This window comes from Leucopleurus acutus (assembly GCF_964270905.1).
Source record: "Leucopleurus acutus genome assembly, chromosome: 2".
Taxonomy (NCBI): Eukaryota; Metazoa; Chordata; class Mammalia; order Artiodactyla; family Delphinidae; genus Leucopleurus; species Leucopleurus acutus.
In genome coordinates, this window is record NC_139143.1 from 20,529,310 (window position 1) to 20,548,977 (window position 19,668).

The window sequence follows — 19,668 nt, forward strand, 5'->3', positions numbered from 1 at the left end:
ATGTTTTGTTTATAAATATAACTTCAAAAAATATACATAACTTTAGATAAATAGTAACTTAATCAACACAGAACTAAAACCTTTGTAGCTATTTAAAGCGATTAATTACCAAGTTGCTTATGTTCACTATGACACCGCCAATCATAGGGACGCACACTTCTATCAATACTAAAGGTCTGACCCATTTACTCAGGGAACAAACTTATATTCCTAACCCTCCCTCCACCCACCAGTAAAACAAAAACAGAGAACTATTTACAATTGAGAGGAAACACACTCTTGCTTAATCAAACTTGCAAATAATTGAACAATAAATGGTTCCAATAATAATAAAAAAGTTACTACTAGTACTATTTTTATTGTTAACAAAGGTGCTGAGCAATTTCTCTGAGCTCTTCTTTTCTCAAATGTGTTGTGGTCTGGACTGGACTAGTCAATGTTTAGGTTGAGGACAGGAAACACACATTATACACGTGAGAGAAAAGGAATATCATTAGTGCTCCTTTGGGGACAATATCTTAGAATGCTACATTTTCCCCACCACCACATCAGCCCTTTCCCCCGTCATGTATGGTCCTAGGTGATCACTGAAAGGAGGAAAATACAATGGAATTAAAAACGCTGCCTCAAGTTCTACAGCCACAGAAAAATCACGACAATAGTAGTAAATATCACAGTCCACAGTTTGTGTTTACAACGTACTTTCATGTACATTAATTATTCGACCGTTTGTAACGCACCTCTACCCAGTAGTCTTTTTTATTTTTAAACATCTTTATTGGAGTATAATTGCTTTACATTGTTGTGTTAGTTTCTGCTGTATAACAAAGTGAATCAGCTGTACGTATACATATATCCCCATATCTCCTCCCTCTTGTGGCTCCCTCCCACCCTCCTTATCCCACCCATCTAGGTGGTCACAGAGCACTGAGATGATCTCCCTGTGTTATGCGGCTGCTTCCCACTAGCTAGTTATTTTACATTTGGTAATGTATATATGTGCATGCCACTCTCTCACTTCTTCCCAGCTTACCCTTCCCCCTCCCCGCGTCCTCAAGTCCATTCTCTACGTCTGCATCTTTATAGCTGTCCTGCCCCTAAGTTCTTCAGAACGATTTTTATTTTTTAGATTCCATATATATGTGTTAACATACAGTATTGTTTTTCTCTTTCTGACTTATTTCACTCTGTATGACAGACTCTAGGTGCATCCACCTCACTACAAATACCTCAATTTCATTCCTTTTTATGGCTGAGTAATATCCCATTGTATACATGTGCCACATCTTCTTTATCCATTCATCTGTGAATGGACACTTAGGTTGCTTCCATGTCCTGGCTATTGTAAACAGTGCTGAAATGAACATTGAGGTACATGACTCTTTTTGAATTATGGTTTTCTCAGGGTATATGCCCAGTAGTGGGGTTGCTGGGTCGTATGGTAGTTCTATTTTTAGTTTTTTAAGGAACCTCCATATTGTTCTCCATAGTGGCTGTATCAATTTACATTCCCACCAACAGTGCAAGAGGGTACCTTTTTCTCGACACCCTCTCCAGCATTTATTGTTTGTAGATTTTTGGATGATGGCCATTCTGACCAGTGTGAGATGATACCTCATTGCAGTTTTGATTTGCATTTTTCTTTTTTTTTTTTTCTGATACTGAACTCTACTTTTATTTTTTTTTTTAAACATCTTTATTGGAGTATAATTGCTTTACAATGGTATGTTAGTTTCAGCTTCACAACAAAATGAATCAGTTATATATATACATATATTCCCATATCTCTTCCCGCTTGCGTCTCCCTCCCTCCCACCCTCCCTATCCCACCCCTCCAGGCGGTCACAAAGCACCGAGCTGATCTCCCTGTGCTATGCGGCTGCTTCCCACTAGCTATCTACCTTACGTTTGGTAGTGTATATATGTCCATGCTTCTCTATCGCTTTGTCACCATTTACCCTTCCCCCTCCCCATAGCCTCAAGTCCATTCTCTAGTAAGTCTGTGTCTTTATTCCTGTTTCACCCCTAGGTTTTTCATGACATTTTTTTTTTTTAAATTCCATATATATGTGTTAGCATACGGTATTTGTCTCTCTCCTTCTGACTTACTTCACTCTGTATGACAGACTCTAGGTCTATCCACCTCACTACAAATAGCTCAATTTCGTCTCTTTTTATGGCTGAGTAATATTCCATTGTATATATGTACCACATCTTCTTTATCCATTCATCCGATGATGGACACTTAGGTTGTTTCCATCTCTGGGCTATTGTAAATAGAGCTGCAATGAACATTTTGGTACATGACTCTTTTTGAATTATGGTTTTCTCAGGGTATATGCCCAGTAGTGGGATTGCTGGGTCATATGGTAGTTCTATTTGTAGCTTTTTAAGGAACCTCCATACTGTTCTCCACAGTGGCTGTATCAATTTACATTCCCACCAACAGTGTAAGAGGGTTCCCTTTTCTCCACACCCTCTCCAGCATTTATTGTTTCTAGATTTTTTGATGATGGCCATTCTGACTGGTGTGAGATGATATCTCATTGTAGTTTTGATTTGCATTTCTCTCATGATTAGTGATGTTGAGCATTCTTTCATGTGTTTGTTGGCACTCTGTATATCTTCTTTGGAGAAATGTCTGTTTAGGTCTTCTGCCCATTTTTGGATTGGGTTGTTTGTTTTTTTCTTATTAAGCTGCATGAGCTGCTTATAAATTTTGGAGATCAATCCTTTGTCAGTTGCTTCATTTGCAAATATTTTCTCCCATTCTGAGGGTTGTCTTTTGGTCTTCTTTATGGTTTCCTTTGCTGCGCAAAAGCTTTTAAGTTTCATTCGGTCCCATTTGTTTACTCTTGTTTTTATTTCCATTTCTCTAGGAGGTGGGTCAAAAAGGACCTTGCTGTGATTTATGTCATAGAGTGTTCTGCCTATGTTTTCCTCTAAGAGTTTGATAGTTTCTGGCCTTACATTTAGGTCTTTAATCCATTTTGAGCTTATTTTTGTGTACGGTGTTAGGGAGTGATCTAATTTCATACTTTTACATGTAGCTGTCCAGTTTTCCCAGCACCACTTATTGAATAGGCTGTCCTTTCTCCACTGTACATTTCTGCCTCCTTTGTCAAAGATAAGGTGACCATATGTGCGTGGGTTTATCTCTGGGCTTTCTATCCTGTTCCATTGATCTATCTTTCTGTTTTTGTGCCAGTACCATACCGTCTTGATAACTGTAGCTTTGTAGTATAGTCTGAAGTCTGGGAGCCTGATTCCTCCAGTTCCTTCTTTCGTTCTCAAGATTGCTTTGGCTATTCGGGGTCTTTTGTGTTTCCATACAAATTGCAAAATTTTTTGTTCTAGTTCTGTGAAAAATGCCAGTGGTAGTTTGATAGGGATTGCATTGAATCTATAGATTGCTTTCGGTAGTAGAGTCATTTTCACAATGTTGATTCTTCCAATCCAAGAACATGGTATATCTCTCCATCTATTTGTATCATCTTTAATTTCTTTCATCAGTGTCTTATAATTTTCTGCATACAGATCTTTTGTCTCCTTAGGTAGGTTTATTCCTAGATATTTTATTCTTTTTGTTGCAATGGTAAATGGGAGTGTTTTCTTGATTTCACTTTCAGATTTTTCATCATTAGTATATAGGAATGCCAGAGATTTCTGTGCATTAATTTTGTATCCTGCCACTTTACCAAATTCATTGATTAGCTCTAGTAGTTTTCTGGTAGCATCTTTAGGGTTCTCTATGTATAGGATCATGTCATCTGCAAACAGTGACAGCTTTACTTCTTCTTTTCCGATTTGGATTCCTTTTATTTCCTTTTCTTCTCTGATTGCTGTGGCTAAAACTTCCAAAACTATGTTGAATAAGAGTGGTGAGAGTGGGCAACCTTGTCTTGTTCCTAATCTTAGTGGAAATGCTTTCAGTTTTTCACCATTGAGGATGATGTTTGCTGTGGGCTTGTCATATATGGCCTTTATTATGTTGAGGAAAGTTCCCTCTATGCCTACTTTCTGCAGGGTTTTTATCATAAATGGGTGTTGAATTTTGTCAAAAGCTTTCTCTGCATCTATTGAGATGATCATATGGTTTTTCTCCTTCAGTTTGTTAATATGGTTTATCACATTGATAGATTTGCGTATATTGAAGAATCCTTGCATTCCTGGAATAAACCCCACTTGATCGTGGTGTATGATCCTTTTAATGTGCTGTTGGATTCTGTTTGCTAGTATTTTGTTGAGGATTTTTGCATCTATGTTCATCAGTGATATTGGTCTGTAGTTTTCTTTCTTTGTGACATCCTTGCCTGATTTTGGTATCAAGGTGATGGTGGCCTCGTAGAAGGAGTTTGGGAGTGTTCCTCCCTCTGCTATATTTTGGAAGAGTTTGAGAAGGATAGGTGTTAGCTCTTCTCTAAATGTTTGATAGAATTCGCCTGTGAAGCCATCTGGTCCTGGGCTTTTCTTTGTTGGAAGATTTTTAATCACAGCTTCAATTTCAGTGCTTGTGATTGGTCTGTTCATATTTTCTATTTCTTCCTGATTCAGTCTTGGCAGGTTGTGCCTTTCTAAGAATTTGTCCATTTCTTCCAGATTGTCCATTTTATTGGCATAGAGTTGCTTGTAGTAATCTCTCATGATCTCTTTTATTTCTGCAGTGTCAGTTGTTACCTCTCCTTTTTCATTTCTAATTCTATTGATTTGGGTCTTCTCCCTTTTTTTCTTGATGAGTCTGGCTAGTGGTTTATCTATTTTGTTTATCTTCTCAAAGAACCAGCTTTTAGTTTTATTGATCTTTGCTATTGTTTCCTTCATTTCTTTTTCATTTATTTCTGATCTGATTTTTATGATTTCTTTCCTTCTGCTAGCTTTGGGGTTTTTTTGTTCTTCTTTCTCTAATTGCTTGAGGTGCAAGGTTAGGTTGTTTATTCGAGATGCTTCCTGCTTCTTAAGGTGGGCTTGTATTGCTATAAACTTCCCCCTTAGAACTGCTTTTGCTGCATCCCACAGGTTTTGGGTCGTTGTGTCTCCATTGTCATTTGTTTCTAGGTATTTTTTGATTTCCTCTTTGATTTCTTCAGTGATATCTTCATTATTAAGTAGTGTATTGTTTAGCCTCCATGTGTTTGTATTTTTTACAGATCTTTTCCTGTAATTGATATCTAGTCTCATGGCGTTGTGGTCAGAAAAGATACTTGATACAATTTCAATTTTCTTAAATTTACCAAGGCTTGATTTGTGACCCAAGATATGATCTATCCTGGAGAATGTTCCATGAGCACTTGAGAAAAATGTGTATTCTGTTGTTTTTGGATGGAATGTCCTATAAATATCAATTAACTCCATCTCGTTTAATGTATCATTTAAAGCTTGTGTTTCCTTATTTATTTTCATTTTGGATGATCTGTCCATTGGTGAAAGTGGGGTGTTAAAGTCCCCTACTATGAATGTGTTACTGTCGATTTCCCCTTTTATGGTTGTCAGTATTTGCCTTATGTATTGAGGTGCACCTATGTTGGGTGCATAAATATTTACAATTGTTATATCTTCCTCTTGGATCGATCCCTTGATCATTATGTAGTGTCCTTCTTTGTCTCTTCTAATAGTCTTTGTTTTAAAGTCTATTTTGTCTGATATGAGAATTGCTACTCCAGCTTTCTTTTGGTTTCCACTTGCATGAAATACCTTTTTCCATCCCCTTACTTTCAGTCTGTATGTGTCTCTAGGTCTGAAGTGGGTCTCTTGTAGACAGCAAATATATGGGTCTTGTTTTTGTATCCATTCAGCCAATCTGTGTCTTTTGGTGGGAGCATTTAGTCCATTTACATTTAAGGTAATTATCGATATGTGTGTTCCTATTCCCATTTTCTTCATTGTTTTGGGTTTGTTATTGTAGGTCCTTTCCTTCTTTTGTGTTTCTTGCCTAGAGAAGTTCCTTTAGCAGTTGTTGTAGAGCTGGTTTGGTGGTGCTGAACTCTCTCAGCTTTTGCTTGTCTGTAAAGGTTTTAATTTCTCCATCAAATCTGAATGAGATCCTTGCTGGGTAGAGTAATCTTGGTTGCAGGTTTTTCTCCTTCAACACTTTCAATATGTCCTGCCACTCCCTTCTGGCTTGCAGAGTTTCTGCTGAAAGATCAGCTGTTAACCTTATGGGGATTCCCTTGTGTGTTATTTGTTGTTTTTCCCTTGCTGCTTTTAATATGTTTTCTTTGTATTTAATTTTTGACAGTTTGATTAATATGTGTCTTGGCGTATTTCTCCTTGGATTTATCCTGTATGGGACTCTCTGTGCTTCCTGGACTTGATTAACTATTTCCTTTCCCATATTAGGGAAGTTTTCAACTATAATCTCTTCAAATATTTTCTCAGTCCCTTTCTTTTTCTCTTCTTCTTCTGGAACCCCTATAATTCGAATGTTGGTGCGTTTAATGTTGTCCCAGAGGTCTCTGAGACTGTCCTCAGTTCTTTTCATTCTTTTTTCTTTATTCTGCTCTGCAGTAGTTATTTCCACTATTTTATCTTCCAGGTCACTTATCCGTTCTTCTGCCTCAGTTATTCTGCTATTGATCCCATCTAGAGTGCTTTTAATTTCATTTATTGTGTTGTTCATCGTTGCTTGTTTCATCTTTAGTTCTTCTAGGTCCTTGTTAACTGATTCTTGCAATTTGTCCATTCTATTGTCCATTCTATCTCCAAGATTTCGGATCAACCTTACTATCATTATTCTGAATTCTTTTTCAGGTAGACTGCCTATTTCCTCTTCATTTGTTAGGTCTGGTGGGTTTTTATCTTGCTCCTTCATCTGCTGTGTGTTTTTCTGTCTTTTCATTTTGCTTATCTTACTGTGTTTGGGGTCTCCTTTTTTTTTTTTTTTTTTGCAGGCTGAAGGTTCGTAGTTCCTGTTGTTTTTTGTGTCTGTCCCCAGTGGCTAAGGTTGGTTCAGTGGGTTGTGTAGGCTTCCTGGTGGAGGGTACTAGTGCCTGTGTTCTGGTGTATGAGGCTGGATCTTGTCTTTCTGGTGGGCAGGTCCACGTCTGGTGGTGTGTTTTGGGGTGTCTGTAGACTTATTATGATTTTGGGCAGCCTCTCTGCTAATGGGTGGGGTTGTGTTCCTGTCTTGCTAGTTGTTTGGCATAGGATGTCCAGCACTGTAGCTTGCTGGTCGTTGAGTGAAGCTGGGTGCTGGCGTTGGGATGGAGATCTCTCGGAGATTTTTGCTGTTTGATATTATGTGCAGCTGGGAGGCCTCTTGTGGACTAGTGTCCTGAAGTTGGCTCTCCCACCTCAGAGGCACAGCACTGAGTCCTGGCTGCAGCACCAAGAGCCTTTCATCCACAGGGCTCCTTAATTTGGGATGATTCGTTGTCTATTCAGGTATTCCACAGATGCAGGGTATATCAAGTTGATTGTGGAGCTTTAATCCGCTGCTTCTGAGGCTGCTGGAAGAGATTTCCCTTTCTCTTCTTTGTTCTCACAGTTCCCAGGGGCTCAGCTTTGGATTTGGCCCCGCCTGTGCGTGTAGGTCGCCGGAGGGCGTCTGTTCTTTGCTCAGACAGGACGGGGTTAAAGGAGCCGCTGATTCGGAGGCTCTGGCTCACCCAGGCCGGGGGGTAGGGAGGGTCACGGAGTGCAGGGCGGGCCTGCAGCGGCAGAGGCCGGCGTGACGCTGCAGCCTGAGGCGCGCCGTGCGCTCTCCCGGGGGAGGCGTCCCCGGATCCCGGGACCCCGGCAGCGGCGGGCTGCACAGGCTCCCCGGAAGGGCGTGTGGCTAGTGACCTGCGCTCGCACACAGGCCTCCTGGCGGCGGCAGCAGCGGCCTTAGCGTCCCATGTCCGTCTCTGGGCTCCGCACTCTTAGCCGCGGCTCGCGCCCGTCTCCGGAGCTCTCCCAAGCAGCGTTCCCAATCCCCCCTCCTCGTGCACCAGGAAACAAAGAGGGACGTAAAAGTCTCTTGCCTCTTCGGCAGGTCCAGACCCCTCCCCAGACTCTCTCCCGGCCAGCCGCGGCGCACCAACGCCCTGCAGGCTGTGTTCACGCCGCCAACCTCAGTCCTCTCCCGTGGCTCCGACAAAAGCCGGAGCCTCAGCTCCCAGTCCCGCCCGCCCCGGCGGGCGAGCAGACAAGCCTCTCGGCTGGTGAGTGCCGGTCGGCCCGATCCTCTGCGCTGGAATCTCTCCGCTTTGCCCTCCGCACCCCTGTTGCTGTGCTCTCCTCCGCGGCTCCCAAGCTCCCCCACTCCGCCTCCCGAAGTCTCCACCCGCGAAGGGGCTCCTAGTGTGTGGACACTTTTCCTCCTTCACAGCTCTCTCCCGCTGGTGCAGGACCCGTCCCTATTCTTTTGTCTCTGTTTAGTTTTTTCTTTTGCCCTAACCAGGTACATGGGGGGTTCCTTGCCTTTTGGGAGGTCTGAGGTCTTCTGCCAGCGTTCAGTAGGTGCTCCGTAGGAGTTGTTCCACGCGTAGATGTATTTCTGGTGTATCTGCGGAGAGGAAGGTGATCTCCGTGTCTTACTCTTCCGCCATCTTCCCGGAACCCCTGATTTGCATTTTTCTAATGATTAGTGATGTTGAGCATCCTTTCATGTGTTTGTTGGCCATCTGTATATCTTCTTTGGAGAAATGTCTATTTAGGTCTTCTGCCCATTTTTGGATTGGGTTGTTCGTTTTTTTGATATTGAGCTGTATGAGCTGCTTGTATATTTTGGAGATTAATCCTTTGTCTGTTGATTTGTTCACAAATATTTTCTCCCATTCTGAGGGTTGTCTTTTCATCTTGTGTATGGTTTCCTTTGCTGTGCAAAAGCTTTTAAGTTTTGTTAGGTCCAATTTGCTTAGTTTTGTGTTTATTTCCATTTCTGTAGGAGATGGGTCAAAAAAGATCTTGCTGTGATTTATATCATAGAGTGTTCTATGTTTTCCTCTAAGAGTTTTACAGTGTCTGGCCTTACATTTAGGTCTTTAATCCATTTTGAGATTATTTCTGTGTATGGTGTTAGGGAGTGTTCTAATTTCATTCTGTTACATGTAGCTGTCCAGTTTTCCCAGCACCACTTATTGAAGAGGCTGTCTTTTCTCCATTGTATAATTTTGCCTTCTTTATCAAAGATAAGGTGGCCATATGTGTATGGGTTTATCTCTGGGCTTTCTAACCTGTTCCATTGATCTATATTTATGTTTTTGTACCAGTACCATACTGTCTTGATTACTGTAACTTTGTAGTGTAGTCTGAAGTCAGGGAGCCTGATTCCTCCAGCTCCATTTTTCTTTCTCAAGATTGCTTTGGTTATTTGGGGTCTTTTGGGTGTTCATACAAATTGTGAAATTTTTTGTTCTAGTTCTATGAAAAATGCCATTGGTAGTTTGACAGTGGTTGCATTGAATTTGTAGATTGCTTTAGGTACTATAGTCATTTTCACAATGTTAATTCTTCCAATCCAAGAACATGGTATATCTCTCCATCTGTTTGTATCATCTTTAATTTCCTTCATCAGTGTCTTATAGTTTTCTGAATACAGGTCTTTTTTCTCCTTAGGTAGGTTTATTCCTAGGTATTCTATTCTTTTTGTTGCAGTGGTAAATGGGAGTGTTTCCTTAATTTCTCTTTCAGATTTTTCAACATTAATGTATAGGAATGCAAGAGATTTCTGTACATTAATTTTGTATCCTGCTATTTTGTCAAAGTCATTGATTAGCTCTAGTAGTTTTCTGGTATATCATCTTCAGGATTCTCTATGTATAGTACCATGTCATCTGCAAACAGTGACAGCTTTACTTCTTCTTTTATCATTTTGATTCCTTTTATTTCTTTTTCTTCTCTGATTGCTGTGGCTAAAGCTTCCAAAACTATGTTGAATAATAGTGGTGAGAGTGGGCAACCTTGTCTTGTTCCTCATCTTAGTGGAAATGGTTTCAGTTTTTCACCATTGAGAACAATGTTGGCTGTAGGTTTGTCATATATGGCCTTTATTATGTTGAGGTAAGTTGCCTCTATGCCTACTTTCTGGAGGGTTTTTATCATAAATGGTGTTGAATTTTGTCAGAAGCTTTTTCTGCATCTGTTGAGATTATCATATGGTTTTCATCCTTCAATTTGTTAATATGTTGTATCACATTGATTGATTTGCATATACTGAAGAATCCTTGCATTCCTGGGATAAACTCCACTTGATCATGATGCATGATCCTTTTAATGTGCTGTTGGATTATGTTTGCTTGTATTTCGTTGAGGATTTTTACATCTATGTTCATCAGTGATATTGGTCTTTAGTTTTCTTTTCTTTGTGACATCTTTGTCTGGTTTTGGTATCAGGGTGATGGTGGCCTCGTCGAATGAGGTTGGGAGTGTTCCTCCTTCTGCTATATTTTGGAAGAGTTTGAGAGGTTAGGTGTTAGCTCTTCTGTAAATGTTTGACAGAATTCACCTGTGAAGCCATCTGGTCCTGGGCTTTTGTTTGTTGGAAGATTTTTTTTTTAACATCTTTATTAGAGTATAATTGCTTTACAATGGTGTGTTAGTTTCTGCTTTACAAAAAAAGAATCAGTTATATATATACATATGTTCCCATATCTCTTCCCTCTTGCATCTCCCTCCCTCCCACCCCCCCATCCCACCCCTTCAGGTGGTCACAAAGCACTGAGCTGATCTCCCTGTGCTATGCGGCTGCTTCCCACTAGCTATCTACCTTACGTTTGGTAGTGTATGTATGTCCATGCCTCTCTCTCACTTTGTCACAGCTTACCCTTCCCCCTCCCCATATTCTCAAGTCCATTCTCTAGTAAGTCTGTGTCCTGTCTTAACCCTAGGTTCTTCATGACATTTTTTTTCCCTTAAATTCCATATATATGTGTTAGCATACAGTATTTGTCTCTCTCTTTCTGACTTACTTCACTCTGTATGACAGACTCTAAGTCTATCCACCTCATTACAAATAGCTCAATTTCGTTTCTTTTTATGGCTGAGTAACATTCCATTGTATACATGTGCCACATCTTCTTTATCCATTCATCTGTGAATGGACACTTAGGTTGTTTCCATGTCCTGGTTATTGTAAATAGAGCTGCAATGAACATTTTGGTACATGACTCTTTTTGAATTATGGTTTTCTCAGGGTATATGTCCAGTAGTGGGATTGCTGGGTCATATGGTAGTTCTATTTGCAGTTTTTTAAGGAACCTCCGTACTGTTCTCCACAGTGGCTGAACCAATTTACATTCCCATCAACAGTGAAAGAGTGCTCCCCTTTCTCCACACCCTCTCTAGCATTTATTGTTTCTAGATTTTTTGATGATGGCCATCTGACTGGTGTGAGATGATATCTCATTGTAGTTTTGATTTGCATTTCTCTATGTTGGAAGATTTTTAATCAAAGTTTCGATTTCAGTGCTTGTGATTGGTCTGTTTATATTTTCTATTTCTTCCTGGTTCAGTCTCAAAAGATTGTGTTTCTCTAAGAATGTGTCCATTTCTTCCAGTTTACCCATTTTATTGGCATAGAGTTACTTGTGGTAATCTCTCATTATCCTTTGTATTTCTGCAGTGTCAGTTGTTAGATCTCCTTTTTCATATCTAATTCTGTTGATTTGAGTCTTCTCCCTTTTTTTCTTGATCAGTCTGGCTAATGGTTTATCAATTTTGTTTATCTTCTCAAAGAACCAGCTTTTAGTTTTTTTTATTGATCTTTGCTATCATTTCCTTCATTTATTTTTGATCTGATCTTTATGATTTCTTCCCTTCTGCTAACTCTGGGGTTTTTTTGTTTTTCTTTCTCTAATCACTTTAGGTGTAAGGTTAGGTTGTTTGTTTGAGATGTTTCTTGTTTCTTGAGGTAGGGCTGTATTCCTATAAACTTCCCTCTGAGAACTAATTTTGCTGCATCCCACAGGTTTTGGTTTGTTGTGTTTTCATTGTCATTTGTTTTAGGTATTTTTTGATTTCCTCTTTGATTTCTCCAGTGATCTCTTGGTTATTAAAAGCATATTGTTTAGCCTCCATGTGTTTGTATTTTTTACAGTTTATTTTTCTGTAATTGATATCTAGCCTCATAACGTTTTGGTCGGAAAAGATACTTGATACAATTTCAATTTTCTTAAATTTACCAATGCTTGATTTGTGACCCAAGATATGATCTACCCCAGAGAATGTTCCATGAGCACTTGAGAGAAAGTGTATTCTGTTGTTTTTGGATGAAATGTCCTATACATATCAATTAAGTCCATCTTGTTGAATGTGTCATTTAAAGCTTGTGTTTCCTTATTTATTTTCATTTTGGATCCTCTGTCCAGTGGTGAAAGTGAGGTGTTAAAGTCCCCTGCTATGATTGTGCTACTGTCGATTTTCCCTTTTATGGCTGTCAGCATTTGCCTTATGTATTGAGGTGCTCCTATGTTGGGTGTATAAATATTTACAATTGTTATAGCTTCTTCTTGGATTTATCCCTTGATCATTATGTAATGTCCTTCTTTGTCTCTTGTAATAGTCTTTATTTTAAAGCCTATTTTGTCTGATAAGAGAATTGCTACTAAAACTTTATTTTGATTTTCATTTGCATGGAATATCTTTTTCTATCCCCTCACTTACAGTCTGTATGTGTCCCTTGGTCTGAAGTGGGTCTCTTGTAGACAGAATATATATGGGTCTTGTTTTTATATCCATTCAACCAGTCTATGTCTTTTGTTTGGAGCATTTAATCCATTTACATTTAAGTTATTATTGACATGTATGTTCCTATTACGATTTTGTTAATTGTTTTGTGTTTGTTATGGTAAGTCCTTTCCTTCTCTTGTGTTTCCTGCCTAGAGAAGTTCCTATAGCATTTGTTGTAAAGCTGGTTTGGTGCTGCAGAATTCTGTTAGCTTTTGTTTGTCTGTAAAGGTTTTAATTTCTCTGTCAAATCTGAATGAGAGCCTTTCTGGGTAGAGTAATATTGGTTGTAGATTTTTCCCTTTCATTACTTTAAGTATGTCCTGCCACTCCCTTCTGGCTTGCAGAGTTTCTGCTCTAATATCAGCTGTTAACCTTATGGGGACTCCCTTGTATGTTTTTTTGTTTTTCCCTTGCTGCTTTTAATATTTTTTCTTTGTATTTAATTTTTGATAGTTTGATTAATATGTGTCTTGGTGTGTTTCTCCTTGGATTTATCCTGTATGGGACTTTCTGTGTTTCCTGGACTTGATTGACTATTTCCTTTCCCATATTAGGGAAGTTTTCAACTATAATCTCTTCAAATATTTTCTCAGTCCCTTTCTTTTTCTCATCTTCTCTGGGACCCTTATAATTCGAATGTTGGTGCATTTAATGTTGTCCCAGAAGTCTCTAAGACTGTCCTCAATTCGTTTCATTCTTTTTCTTTATTCTGCTCTGAGGTAGTTATTTCCACTCTTTTATATTCCAGGTCACTTATCCATTCTTCTTCATCAGTTATTCTGCTATTGATTCCTTCTAGAGAATTGTTAATTTCATGTATTGTGCTTTTTATCATTGTTTGTTTGCCCTTTAGTAGTTCTAGGTCCTTATTAAATGTTTCTTGTCTTGCTATCTGTTTGGCACAGGGTGTCCAGCACTGGAGTTTGCTGGTCATTGAGTGGAGCTGAGTCTCAGCGTTGAGACAAAGATCACTGGGAGACCTCTCTCTGACTGATATTATGTGGGGCTGGGAGATCTCTGGTGGTCCAGTGTCCTGACCTCAGCTCTCCCACCTCAGAGGCTCATGCCTGACACCTGGCCGGAGCACCAAGACCCCGTCAGCCACGTGGCTCAGAAGAAAAAGAAGAAAGAAAGAAAGAATCAAATAAAATAGTTATTAAAATAAAAAATTTAAAAATATATTATTAAAATAAAAAAATTTTAAAAGTAATTTAAAGAAAAGAGAAGAGAGCGATCAAACCAATAAACAAATCCACCAATGATAACAAGTATTAAAAACTAAACTAAGATAAACATAAAAATCAGAAACTAGTCAGTTGCCTACAGCAAATCTCAAGTCTATAGTTGCTCCCAAAATCCACCACCTCAATTTTGGGATGATTCATTGTCTATTCAGGTATTCCACAGATGCAGGTACATCAAGTTGATTGTGGAGATTTAATCCACTGCTCCTATGGCTGTACGGAGAAATTTCCCTTTCTCTTCTTTGTTTGCACAGCTCCTGGGGCTCAGCTTTGGTTTTGGCCTGTCCTCGGCATGTAGGTCACCTTCTGGCATCTGTTCTTCACCTAGACAGGAGGGAGTTAAAGGAGCGGCTGACTAGGGGGCTCTGGCTCACTCAGGCCGGGTGGAGGGAGGGGTACAGATGTGGGGCGAGCCTGCGGTGGCAGAGGCTGAAATGACATGGCAACAGCCTGAGGCACACCATGTGTTTTCCCGGGGAAGTTGTCCCTGGATCACGGGACCCTGGCAGTGGTGGACTGCACAGGCTCCTGGGAGGGGAGGTGTGGATAGTGACCTGTGCTCGCACACAGGCTTCTTGGTGGCAGCAGCAGCAGCCTTAGCATCTCATGCCTGTCTCTGGTGTCCACGCTGATAGCCACGGCTTGCACCCATCTCTGGAGCTCGTTCAGGCAGTGCTCTGAATCCCCTCTCCTTGCACACCCAGAAACACTTTTGACTCTTAGGCAGGTCCAGAGTTTTTACTGGACTCCCTTCCAGCTAGCTGTGGTGCACTAGCCCTCTTCAGGCTGTGTTCACGCAGCCAACCCCACTCCCCTCCCTGGGGTCTGATCTCTGAAGCCCGAGCCTCAGCTCCCAGCCCTGCCCACCCCAGCAGGTGAGCAGACAAGCCTCTCGGGCTGGTGAGTGCTGGTCAGCGAGAATCTCTCTGCTTTGCCCTCTGCACCCTTGTTGCTGTGCTCTCTTCTGTGGCTCCGAAGCTTCCCCCCTCCACCACCCTCCCATCTCTGCCCATGAAGGGGCTTCCTATTGTGTGGAAACTTTTCCTCCTTCACAGCTCCCTCCCAGAGGTTCAGGTCCCATCTGTATTCTTTTGCCTCTGTTTCTTCTTTTTTCTTTTGCCCTACCCAGGTACATGGGGAGTTTCTTGCCTTTTGGGAAGTCTGAGGCCTTCTGCCAGCGTTCAGTAGGTGTTCTGTAGGAGTTGTTCCATATGTAGTTGTATATTTGATGTATTTGTCGGGAGGAAGGTGATATCCACGTCTAACTCCTCTGCCATCTTGAAGGTCCTCTTCTACCAAGTAGTCTTAGTATCTTATTTCCCCACAGTTTGTGAGTTGTGTGTTTCAAGTTTCCACAGATAAAAGCCTATTTATGAATAGCAACAGAGAGATAATTGCTTCCCCTTTCTCAGGCTTCGGATAGAGAAATAAACCGCACGATATTTCTCACACCCTTAAAATTTAGGACAGTAGTTTGTTTCAGTGTGGAATATCACTTCCCTCTTAATGTTTCACTGATTCTTCCATGAGATTTCATTTTACCCTGTCCCCCTTCTGATTACAGCCAAGAAGCAAGCCAACTCGTGGACTCCAGATTCTCACAAGCTAATTACATTGAGGCCTCCCCTTACGTTTAGGTGTTTTCACCCACACATCATGGAGAAATCAGGTGAGAGCCATAAAACCATGATTTTGCCACAGTGCACACAGCCTCAGAGTCTTAAACTACAGGGCTAGATCTGGGCTTCAAGGAGAAGGCGGTTGGTTTCCCTGAGCTCCTCGGAGAAGACAGTTAACTTCTGAGGATGCTGAGGGTGACCTGGAGGCCAATCACTTCATTTCTGATGTCTGCAAAGCTCTAATGACCCTGATCATCTTACTTAACACAGCCTCTTCCAATCTGCAGCCTGGTGTCTCACACATCTTCCTGGAGGGAATCTACGGAGCAGAATGACTATAAAATAAAGAGTATCCTAGAAATTTAATATGATTGGTTCATTTATTTACCACAAACCAGAGGAGGACAAAAGATAGCTACTTTCTCTTCTGATTATTACTTTCTTCGTTGTCATTTGCAAGCAAACCAACAGTGCTCAAAACAAAAATCATCTCCTAACAAACGTTCTCTCTCTGAAATCAGCTTTTGGTGCGTGTTCCTAACACTGTTCATAGTGGTCCAAATGAGTCGGGTGGTCCAGCCTTGCCACTTGTTTAGATCAGGGTTAGATCTACCTGACACCCACTTCATCTAGGTTTACATCACCCATTCCCTTAGCTCTGGCTACTCCAGAAGCATACTCAGTAGAGAAGGTGGTTGAAGAAATAGCAATTCTCTTGCTGCTACTAACACAGTGGCTGGTGAGCTGATTGTTTTTCACAAGCCAGGCTCTTGGGACACCAGAACTGCATTGCTTTGATTCACAGACCCTCAACCACACTGAGCTGCACCAGACATGGGGAAGTAAGTCTAGATGGATGGATCAGTGAGTATAAATCCCCTGTATTCTCCCTCTTCCCCATCCAATCCATCCCCCACCCCCCAACACAGAGAAGACAATTCATAGTGCTTGCCCCAGTCACAGCTAGGATGTGAAAACAGATTCCACAATCCTCTCTCACGTGCCTTACAGACATAATGTAACTGGGAAACTATTTACCCCTTCTAAACAGACAAGGCTGGGGGCGAGGAGAGCTGTCTTCTATGGAAGTGAGCATTTCATCAGCACACCTAGATGGAGTCAGAGGGATGAGGGATGACTTTTCACCACAGGCCAGTTCCTGTCCAAGAGCAAATTCCTCCCCAAGAGAGCTAATGCCTGGTTCCTTACCCTTGCAGCTTGAGAGAAAACCAACATCCCAACAGCCTATGACCTTGTTAGCAAGCCTTCTAATTTGCTAGCAGGATATGGACAACCTCTTACTCCAAATACCTTACCTCTCTGTAGCCATTTTCACTGAGACAATAATGATTCACTTGGTTAGATCTTGCGTTTTCCCTTAACGAAATGAATCTGTTCTTAATCAGGATATTCCTGAACTTTATCTCTTAAGTCTACTATTCTGAGGGTGTCAGGAAGTCAGTAGAAAATAGAGTCGTGATATTGTCATTTTAAAACAGCATATCCAAAAGGGAACATCTTCAAGCTGTCGTTCAGGATTAGAGTTCAGTAGAAGCTCTCTTTATCAATCATCACTTCTTCACTCACCTTCTTCTCTGTTTAGCATACTGACTGAGGCCATGGCACCTAAACGCACAAGGAAGTGACTTCAAATCGTACGTCGATTTCTGCTCCCACAAACTGAAAAGAGAGCATGCCAAAAATCAGTTTTGTTTGCTCCCAAACCTGATTGTGATAGCTGCCCTTCTTACTATAACTATGACATTTAATTTAATATTAAATACATTTAAGAACTATGAATCAAAAAGGAAAGAGTAGTGTTTCTAGGAAAGTGACACTGAGTGTTTTACAAAAAATCAATAAATATGATTCTCTAAAGCAGTGCTGGCCAATAGAAATATAATTCAAACTACATATGTAAGTTTACATTTTCTTGTAGTAACATTTAAAAAGTAAAAGAAATGGGTAAAATTCATTTTAATGTATTTTATTTAACCCAATCTATTCCAGACCACCATCATTTCAACCTATAATGGTGTAAAATTATTAATGAGCTATTTTATGCTCTTTTTTTGTTCTAAGTCTTGGAAATCCAATGTTTATTTCATTCTTCTGGCACATCTTCCTTCTGACTAACCACAGTTCAAGGGCTCAGTAACCACCTGTGGCAAGTGATAGCTATACTGAACAGGACAATTCTAAAGAATCCCAGCTGAATGAATAGAGACAACTATTACAGGCTGGGGGGGATTTTTCATAGTTAACTGAACTCAGATTGTTCATCAAGGGTCTGTAAGTGTGCTCCCTCCACATTGAAGACACTGACATTGGAAATTTGCAATTTTTTCATCATGAGTAGGATGAATGCAAGAAAGAAAAGCAGGGACTCAAATCGGTGAAAACATTCAAAGCAGAGTCCTTGGTTTCCTGTCAAAAACTTGGCAAATGAATGTAGGTTTTAAGTAAAATGGTTTATGGTATACATACAGCTTTTTTTTTAAGTGATTGCCCATCTTATCCTACTTTAACAAAAAATTATTTAAGACCTTTATGAACAGTTGCTTGCAGTGTGTGCAGTTTGTTGATTTTTTTTAAAATCAAGTTGTAAACTTTTGTTACAAATTCAAAATGAGGTTCTTAAAAATCTCGATATGAAAAAATTTAAAACCCTGTAAAGGTGTATGGCGAAAAACCAGGCTACAAATAAATTTTTTTAAATAAATAAAATAATAATAACCCCATGCTGCATAACTAATGCAAATGGTTCTAGCTATCTGCTCTAATGGGCAAAAAGTAAGCACTTAAGGTCTTCAGCTCCAATCTTCTGTTCATTTCTTATTGCGGGAATCTCATATTCATTTCTTCTTGTTAGGTGGCTAAACAGGAAGATGGTAGAAATGGTAAGCTGGCATTTTCTCAGCCTCGCCCTGCCAAGCCTCACACGAAGGAATTCTCAGCTGCTTTTATCTCTTTGCCATGTTGTGCTTTAGGCTTCCCGGGCACCCGCATCTGTAATTGCAGATGTGGCGGTACTCCCCCAGAGGTGGCCACTGACGTTGGGTTTCCTCTCCTTCACTGTCCTTACCTTGTTTTTTGCGGTCCTCTTTGGCTGCCCTGAGGAGGGCTCCTGCAGAACCATTGTTTATCACCCGATCTCTCTTAGGGGTCCACCTTGCTCTCCGGCACCCAGGTGGTCAGCACCTTCCCCCTTCTCCCTGCCCAGGAGGACTGGAACGTTGTGGGCGCCCATGGGTTCTCCGTGTGGGGCAAGATGAGGCGTGTGGTCCCCAGTGCTGGCCCAGCCTTTGGGAGCCTCTCCCATCCCTCATTCTTCTCCCCAATCTACTCTTGCAATTCTGGTCCTTCTGCAGGTAATCGGGAACCACGTGGGTGGTTCTTTGATGGTTCCTGGTCGGCTGCTTATTTACTGCCCAGACTGGAACACCACCATGGTGGAAACATTTGCTGCTGCCACATCCTCTTCCCCTTCAACATCAAATAACACGGTCTCTCCATCTCCTACACTGTGAAGGTCCTTCCTGAGCTTATTCTCTTTAGGGAAGTCTGGTGTACAAATATATCTTCTTTAGTGCCATTCCTGTTGATGAAACCATAACCATTTCTTATACTGAACCGTTTTACTGTTTCCAAAACCTTCGTTGCTATGACTTCCTTGTCCCTACTGGCAGGTGCCACCAGCGTGAGGCTGCCTGGGCTGACCCCGGACAGCTGCAACTCCTTCCATGTTGTGATGGTAACCAGGCCATTGGTAGCAATGGGGCTGCTCAAAGCTCTCTGGGGTCCGCTCCTACCTTTTTCTGATTAAACAAAAAATACTTGTAGCAATCGCATTGGATAGAAGGTCTTCCACTGTACTTGGAGTGCCTTCAAACTAATTGAATTCGACACATATTTACTGAACATCTCCTATTTGTGAAACTCTTGTTGTTACTGGCCCCAGGGATTACAAGGGTTGGTAGGGAGCATGGACAAATAATAAAAATAATTGCACAGAGCAAGTAACAGAAAAAGTCAAAATAGATCATGTTTGGTAAGAAAATCAGAAAAATATTTCATGAAAAAGTGGCATTTGAGATAAGCCTTGAAGGATGTGTTGGTTTTCATCACAAAGAGAGAAGGAGGAAGGATGTTCATGA